This window comes from Mercenaria mercenaria, unplaced genomic scaffold (genome assembly GCF_021730395.1).
Source record: "Mercenaria mercenaria strain notata unplaced genomic scaffold, MADL_Memer_1 contig_4122, whole genome shotgun sequence".
In the NCBI taxonomy this organism is placed as follows: domain Eukaryota; kingdom Metazoa; phylum Mollusca; class Bivalvia; order Venerida; family Veneridae; genus Mercenaria; species Mercenaria mercenaria.
Genome location: NW_026462327.1, coordinates 1 through 8,871, shown reverse-complemented (window position 1 = coordinate 8,871; position 8,871 = coordinate 1). Strand labels below are relative to the sequence as shown.

The following is an 8,871-nucleotide window of genomic DNA, read 5'->3' as shown; positions in this document are numbered from 1 at the left end:
TAAACAGAATTTTTAATTTAGATCTACTGTCCCTAATAAATCAATTCGAAAACAAAAACAGTTGTGGCTATATCGTTCACAGTGTTTCAACTGAGAAAATTTTGAAAATTCCAAATGTTTTGTATGTAACCAACGCTTAAATATATCAATAATATTATGAAAGACTTTGATTAATGTAAATGATTGTAAAAAAGTCTATATTTTACACTGACCTATCTTTGAACGCCGTATCTATACCACTACTTGCTGGTAGCGGAGAAAATTCGAATGCCCTAGACGTCAGGTCATCTTCTCCGATCTGTGGTCCCATTCGTCGAGCTTTTGTCAAAAGAGATCACAATTTAGCATCTTGAATGAATGAAAAGTATCTTATGGTTTTTAATAAATCAAGTCGAAAATGCTAATGTAATTAGGCGAAGCACTCGTTGTCTCTTAATCAACTAAAACGCGACTATATGTTCATTCGGCATAGTCTCACCTTTATACGTCAATGACCTTATCGTGTGAAAAAGTTGTCAGAAATTGTCTAGAAAAGGTCAAGTGCAATATATCAAAGCAGTTCCAAAAATATCTTTTAAACAAAATATCTATGATAGAGATAAAGATGATAGTCCTGGTGCGTTTGTTACATCTGTGGTACCTAATTTATAAATAATTTCAGAATGTAAAACAAAGATTGTAAAACTTTTTCTTAAAGTTCGGAACAATTTTGAAATTGAGACTTGTTCATTTCTAGGATGGATTATATTACTTTAAGCTTACCTTAAGATTGAATGGCACTTGTATTTTACCCATTAATTCTTTTTGAAAATTCTGGTTATATATCCATTGTTTCTTTCAGCACGTGTAACTCTATCTTGTTAATATCACAGTAACTAAGGGCAAGTACAAAATAGAACGATTTTCCCGAGCATTCCACGTCACTGCAATCACCACCAAATATATCATCTTTACCTAAAATGAAACAAGAATTTGTAAAAGAGTTACCACCGTCTACCGTCTAGGAACATTTTCACAAAACATACTGCATGTAACAGAGTTACCACCGTCTACAGCCTAGGAACATTTTCACAAAACGTACTGCATGTAACAGAGTTACCAACGTCTACTGTCTAGGAACATTTTCACAAAACGTACTGCATGTAACAGAGTTACCACCGTCTACCGTCTAGGAACATTTTCACAAAACATGCTGCATGTAACAGAGTTACCACCGTCTACCGTCTAGGAACATTTTCACAAAACATGCTGCATGTAACAGAGTTACCAACGTCTACCGTCTAGGAACATTTTCACAAAACATACTGCATGTAACAGAGTTACCACCGTCTACAGTCTAGGAACATTTTCACAAAACATACTGCATGTAACAGAGTTACCACCGTCTACTGTCTAGGAACATTTTCACAAAACATACTGCATGTAACAGAGTTACCACCGTCTACTGTCTAGGAACATTTTCACAAAACATACTGCATGTCAACACAGCAGCTTCTAAATAACGAGACAACATACTAACAGAACGTATGTAAGTTACATCTATATAACATACTAACAGAACGTATGTAAGTTACATCTATATAGCATACTAACAGAACGTATGTAAGTTACATCTATATAGCATATCAGAAGAAATTATTAAGTTTGAAAATGTCTGAAGATCTACACTGATCTGAATACTTTCAAAAGCTGATATCTGTATTTATAGATATGAACATGTTGAAAGTCCGCAAGAAATCTGTGTCGTACCCGGCAAAGAAAGTGGTATTGACTTTTCCCTGTGGTCAGTATTAAAGATTATTATACCTCACATAAATGTCCAATGCAAATTTCCCATTAGTTTAACTTGAAAGTATATCATATTCCCCAGTGATTTTATATCAGAAGCGCAAAATCGTTATTTTCAATTTCTGCGCTGGTGATATGATCCATAATTTCATATCACATGCGCAACAGTGTTATTTTGTTTTTCTGCGCTTGTGATATTAATTTTTCATATCACCCGTTGAGAGAGTGATACTTTGCATTGATTAAAAGAGTGAGTCGATTAATTTTCAGACGAGGCGCTTATATAATTATACTTTAGGATTAAATTACCCTTTTCTGTTTCTCTTGCATGTGCGAACACGGTCGAATTTTCTTTCTTTTTTTTTTTTGCTACGTGCAAAATATTTCGAAAACAATTTTCTATCAAATATTGAATCGAAACTACCACAAAAGTTTGGAAATGATCTATCTAAGAAAATGAGTGCTCACACTTATATGTTTCGTTTAGAAAAAAAAAGAAAGTTATCGCCGTTTTTCGAACGCTACTGACTGATGCAATGTTAAAATATTAGAACAAATATAGGGGTCAGCTATAACGTCTCGATTAAATCTATCAAAAAAGTCTTATTACACGGCAAAGTCGCCACAAATTATAAGTGTTAACAAGTAAAGACTCTTTAAGTCTGTCTTCATTATTAGGTTAGTAATTACTTTTTAATGTTAAATAAACTACTATGTTGATTTTCCAGTAAATGCTTTGACCCTTATAATCTTTCGGTATAATAAAATAAACATTGCATTTCTGAGAGGGTGATATGAGAAATGTTCACCCCTCGAAATATGAATATAGACCTCGGCTGGCGCCTCGGTCAATATTCATTTATCTCGCGGTGAACATTTTTCATATCACCCTCTCAGGAATGCAATATTTATATAATAACAATACAAGTTATTCACAGCAAAGAGAAGTTAATTTAAAAACAAAATCCTAAGTCTACGCAAAAAATCCTTAACATGTGGCGATAGGTCAAAATACAGCCCAAAATGTGACGTAACATGCATGTTGTACTACTGAAAAGCGGTCTCGATTTTCCCTACAGTCAGTCATTATATGTTACAAGATCAACCATTTTTAGTAACAACAAACGGAAGTTATTCTAAATTACGGACCTGGTTCTTGCACGTAACACTCCGTCTCATGATGATGAACAAGTGTGCCAAGTAACATCGAATCCGTCCATGCATTAAGAAGAAATGATCCGGACAAAGTCATTCTTGTACATGACATTTGGCCTCTTAGTGTGGCCTTGGCCTTAGAGCTAGGTGTGAGCTAGGGCTAAGGAGATTTCGCATGACACGTTGTGTCATTATGGTAAACACTTGTTCTAAGTAATTACAAAATCCCTTTGTGAATGGCAGAGTTATGTATCGGACACAAAAAGACACTGTTAAGCTTTGACTTCTAAGTGTGACCTTGCCCTTGGAGTTAGGTGTCTTGGTCTTGCTGAAAATGATGCTACATACCAGATATCAAAGCCCTAGGCCCTGTGGTTTTGTACAATGTTATTTTTATTTTTTCCTTTCGGTTACCATGGCAACCAGAGTTCTGCAAGGAAATCAATTTTTTGAACAATGTTGAAGGGGGGCACCCAAGGATCATTCCTGTGAAGTTAGGTGTAATTCTGCCCAGTGGTTTTCAAGAAGAAGATTCTTTTTAGAAATGTTGAGGGACGGACGACACACGTCACACGACACACGTCACATGACACACGTCGCACGACGGACGGTCACAAAACCTCACCATGAGTCTTCCGCTCAGATGAGCTAAGATATCTTATTACTAAAAGGCGACATCCGGGCGCGCATCCTCACTGTGAATTACCTATCATGGCAGAAGGATTCCGAACTCACACACGGAGAATTACGTAATCTCACGGAAATTCCCGAATGTCATCACCGGTACACTACCTATAGTTAAACTCTTGATTCATAGAAAGTCTGTATAAACTTACCGGCATGTCAATTCCATTAGTATTTGGTGACACGTTTCCGAATCCTATTGACGTCAGTGACGTAAACGTAAAATATAACGCTGTGATGTAATACGTCTTTATGCTGGGTCCACTATCTGTAGCGTTGGCAACGTAAGCTTCATTGATTCTCGTGGCTGCAGTATCTAACCATCCTAGAATACCAGAAAAACGATAAAACCTTTCCATACAAAAACATGAATATATACAAATAAGACGTCACGATTACATTTAAAACATTAAGTGCCTTCAACGGTGTACTTTTTGTAGCAACATTCATATTGAAAAACATTTGCCAATTTCAGATAATCATTAACACAGAATAAAAATGTTAAAGATATATTATAAAGCATATCTGACATTCAAAAAGCGAGATATCCAGACTTCTTCTTTAGTAAGTTGCCGCATGACCTATAATTATGTCGGTGTGACGTTATCCACAAGAAGCGAAAACAATGAGGAAAAAGAGGTATCCATAAAAAAAGCATTTCTTAAATAATATCTGATGAGAATAATATAATTAGGTCTTCAAAATCATGCGTTCGTCAGCTACTAGGCGGGCTAGAGGCTAGATGTTATTTTTAAATTAAAAAAAAAGTCACGTAGTGCGCGCCAGACCTTACACAGTACGCATTTTATCTCGCAGAGTGCGCACTAAATCTCGCATAGTTCCACTAAATCTCGCATAGTTCGCACTAAATCTCGCATAGTGCGCACTAAATCTCGCAGAGTGCGCACTAAATCTCGCATACTTCGCACTAGATCTCGCATAGTTCGCGCTAAATCTCGCAGTGTGCACTGAACCTCGCAGAGTGCGCACTAAATCTCGCATAATTCACGCTAAATCTCGCATAGTTCGCACTAAATCTCGCATAGTTCGCACTAAATCTCGCATAGTTCGCCGAAGACCATACAGTTGAACTTCAGTGGCTCGAACTCGGATCTTTCGAACACCCGGGATCGCTCGAACTCTTCGCCCGGTCCCGAATTTATGCCTTCTTTATTCTATATAGTTCTACCTCGGATCGCTCGAACTTCGAAAATTCGAACTCTCGAACTCATTTGGTGGTCCCCTCCGCCTGATTACAGTGATAATTACACCTATTCAGTCGAACAGACAATTTGTTGCCGGAATGGCTTGTGTTTACAAAGTTTTTCAAACCTCTGCCTGACATTCGCCAAGCTTCCCCTTTAACCGGCGCATGCGTAATTTTCACACGCTTATGTAATTAGCGTCGATATACGACAAACAAATTAAACAAAGTGACTTCCGTTCACTGCAATGCTTTAATGGGGCTTCGAATAAAATTATTTAAAATAATTGAGCAATGTCTGTCTTTATTTTTTCTGCGTTAAAACGGGAGATCCGATGTCAACTTTCATACTGCTTTAGCATCGCTAATCAAAGTAAATGACCCGGAAATAGGGAATAGCTAAGTCGGCTACTGGAACGCAATATATTTGATAATATTTGTGCTGGACTATGGTTCATAAAGGTTTGCTTTTCATGTCTTTCTGTTTGATGCTGTCTTCACCAAATTCTTATAATTATATTAGTGTTTTATCTGTGTTTTTCTTTTTCGTATCTATGTCATGTTTGAAAATAAATAATAAAGCATATTTAAGCGTTCGTTTTTTTTATTTATCATCGTATCATACACACATTAGGTACAATATGACAATATATTACGATGTAAGGTCTGTAACACATCATGCCCTCGAATTCCCAAATTCAAAATGGCCGCCATTTGGATGGCTCGAACAACGGAAAACTCGAACTAATTTCCACGGGACCCTCGAGTTCGAGCCATCGAAGTTATACAGTGCGCACATAACCTCGCACAGTTTGCACCAAATCTCATGTAGTGCGACCTAAACCACGTTCTCACAGCTCACAGAAAATCTAACCCGTCATGTACATCAGAAAATTATGTATTCTAAGCTGTGATTTCTGCTTTCTCCTTTTTCAAAAATACTTGGACCCTGTCTTATAAAGAACCGAGGAAAAATGTTTCTACAGTTAGGCTGTGATAATTACATACTGTTCACACTGACTACACTGTAAAAACTGGTGTTTTGAAATTAAACACTTTTTAAAACAAATTTCTGTTACACTTTTAAAACATGTTACCAGCTTAAACATGTTACGTGTTTTGGTGTAAAACACTATTGTTTCCATAGGAAAACGCTAGTGCTACCCTATTAAACACCAATAAAACGCGTCACACGTTTTATTTCAAAACACGTAACACGTTTTATTTCAAAACACTTCTTTGTGGCACTTTTAAAACACCAAGCACCTTCCGAAAACACCTCATGTGTTTTAATTCTAAACATGGAACGTTTTACAACATGAACATAGATCTAGTTATCATTCTTTACCATAAAACATTCGCCGTGCATTGAGACATTCATTTAATATCAACGAGGGGGGTAATCTGAAGTTTTTCCTGCTCCCTGACGAAAGGCCGGTGTAGTCGGTACCTTACTATACCATAAAGTGGGTGGGGGAGGTAGCTAAACTTTAAAACAAATTATTTAAACGTATTGACGACTAACCCTGAAAAGTTAGATCTACATTGTCTCCGAACACGACACAACACTGATGGATATACCGTTAAATATGAAGCACATTATAGTAGAAACTATACATGCGATGAGATTTTCCAAAATATAAAAATAGCCCGAGCACTGCACTCGTCGTTCATGAACCGCCAAAAATGTGAATCTCTGAATCAAAATCAACCGCTTACCTACAGTAAATTATCGCATAGATACTTACACTTTATATTATATTTATGAAATATTTTATATAAGAAAAATAGTTTATAGCATTATTCACCATTTTCTTGTAACTAAACTTTCTATGACGTCAAAACATTTTAGAGATTATTTGGTGTACTCGATTTGCACACTACACTCACACCAGTAAAACAGTTGGCGTTTAAGTGTTTTGCACTTCCTCGAAAATCAGCTTGAAAATTTGTTTTTTTCTGATTGTTTTGGTGTTTTGTTTCGTTTATGACAGTTTCAATCTGCTGCCTATCATACTACGACATTTCAATAACACCAATGATTTATGAAAAGAAAACGAACCGTTTTCAATTAAAACACTGCCGTTTTACGTTCAACGACTAAACATATGTAAAACACATAGTGTTTTGAGTAGAACAGATGTGTTTAGATTAAAAACGGAGATGTTTTGTTTTCGAACACCGGCAAAACGTGTTACACGTTCCCATTTTTTACAGTGTACTTTTAAAAATCATACAAAATATAAACGTTTTGTTACAATTAACTCTTAGATATATTATCAAAAAATGACGAAATGACTTTGAATTATTACTTTTCACTCATCTGTCTTTGGACGCTGTATGTGTCACCAGAGGCTTGCTGCAGAGCAATTTAGAATTTCATAGATGTCGGCTCATCTTCTCCTACCTGCGGTCCCGTGCTAGCAGGTAGATCGCCCACTTTGTCGAGCTGGTGTCAAACGAAGAAACACTTCAGCATCTTGAAGTAATAAAAAATTATTATGTTTAAGAAGATGGACCGTAAATACTAACGTTATCTAATTAAACATTCATTTTTACGTTTATGTATTCAAAGTTTCTTTAAATAAGTGTAACTCTGTCACGGTAACAAAGTACACATTCGTAGTAGAACGACTTTCTCGAGCATTCATAGGTCACTCTAGATCACTGAGATCACGATCTTTACCTAAAATAAACAGTAGAACTTCAGAATTTTTCTTCCGGGAGAACCAAAGAGGTTTCCATCCACCCCACACAGCATTATAGAGAAATATTTTTTTTTTTGATCCTGCATAATGCTTTAATTATACACTGTATTTCACATATTATGGCTGAATGTTTTCTTCTTTAGAAGTCTTTGAATTAACTGTTTTTTATTGTGGGGTTATAATTGCCCATTTTTTACAACAATAATTTATTATATAAGTTTCATAGTAAATCAATATTTGAACATTATATGAAATACCCATGATTATTTGAATCCAACTTATATAAGCATTAAAACTTACCACATATCACTGTAACATTTCCTTTTCTGTCACAATCTCTAATGAACCGCATGCAATTAAATAGAAAGCCGTCAGCTAGTATATCACCCGGATGTATAAATGTGTCACCAGGGAGCGCACTGCGTAGTTAAGACACGAAGATATCCTGAAAAAAAGGTTCTAAGTGGCATTCCATTTCATATTTAAAAGTTAAAAATATAAAAGCTAAGCTGTTCATATGTTATAGAGGAAAAGACTTCATTAATAGCAATTTATAGCAAATCAAATATTGCTTTTTCTTTACAAACAGAAAATGGCAAAGAAAGTTTCTTTTTTTTTTTTGTTCAGTTTCCGTAAGATGGTTCTAAATCTCGGTGTGAAGTAGAACTCTTTCATGTGAGGAAAACATTAAGTGGACTTAGTGGATGTGCGAGGTTCTATCAAGTTGTCCACTCATGCACAAAATAATGCTTGAAGGGGCCAGCTGGGGTCTTCCTTAGAGCCGGAAAGTCGCCATATGACCTATACACTTGTCGGTGTGATGTTACAGCTAACACAAAGAAATAACGCTATTGTTTATAAAAGTACCATCCAGCTGAGGAAAATTTCTTTACTTAAGATGAAGCATCCTTGTCTTTTTCTTTACACATATTGCAGTCTCTGCTAAAATATACTAATATACCTGTAAATGCCTTCTGGAACGCTGGGCACTTATTCAGCAGGCCTTTGTTCAAATGAAGTTATATATTTGCTTGAAGGCACTCCGGGAAACTCTTTAAAACCTACATCAGTTTGTATCATATTAGTTACACGCATTCACACACATAACACATAAATCTTCGTCACAATGAAATAATACTGCTGGACATAGAAGTAAACACTACCTTAAATAAAATTTCAAAGAGATGAAAGGAAATACTTTCACATTAACTACACAAAATAATATGGACATACAGTATTCAGTTTTTCATTAGCTAGTATTTTTGAGAACAGCCACTATCCGGACTGGCCTCCTTAGCCAAGTCGTTATAATTAAGGTATTTGACTTCGAAT

The 8,871-nt window shown here is 35.9% G+C and overlaps 1 long non-coding RNA gene across 2 annotated transcripts; it reads right to left on the bottom strand.

The window, feature by feature from the left end:
- Nucleotides 1-206: 206 nt before the first annotated feature.
- LOC123544079 (uncharacterized) lies at nucleotides 207-8,853 on the bottom strand. Of its 2 annotated transcripts, none has more exons than XR_008369396.1 (6): nucleotides 8,501-8,853; nucleotides 7,840-7,984; nucleotides 7,144-7,310; nucleotides 3,780-3,952; nucleotides 763-954; nucleotides 207-318 (listed from the first exon to the last, which is right to left on the bottom strand). It is a non-coding gene; the product is annotated as an uncharacterized LOC123544079 (long non-coding RNA). The 2 variants fall into 2 exon arrangements; XR_008369395.1 differs by having other exon boundaries at nucleotides 227-348.
- Nucleotides 8,854-8,871: the final 18 nt, after the last annotated feature.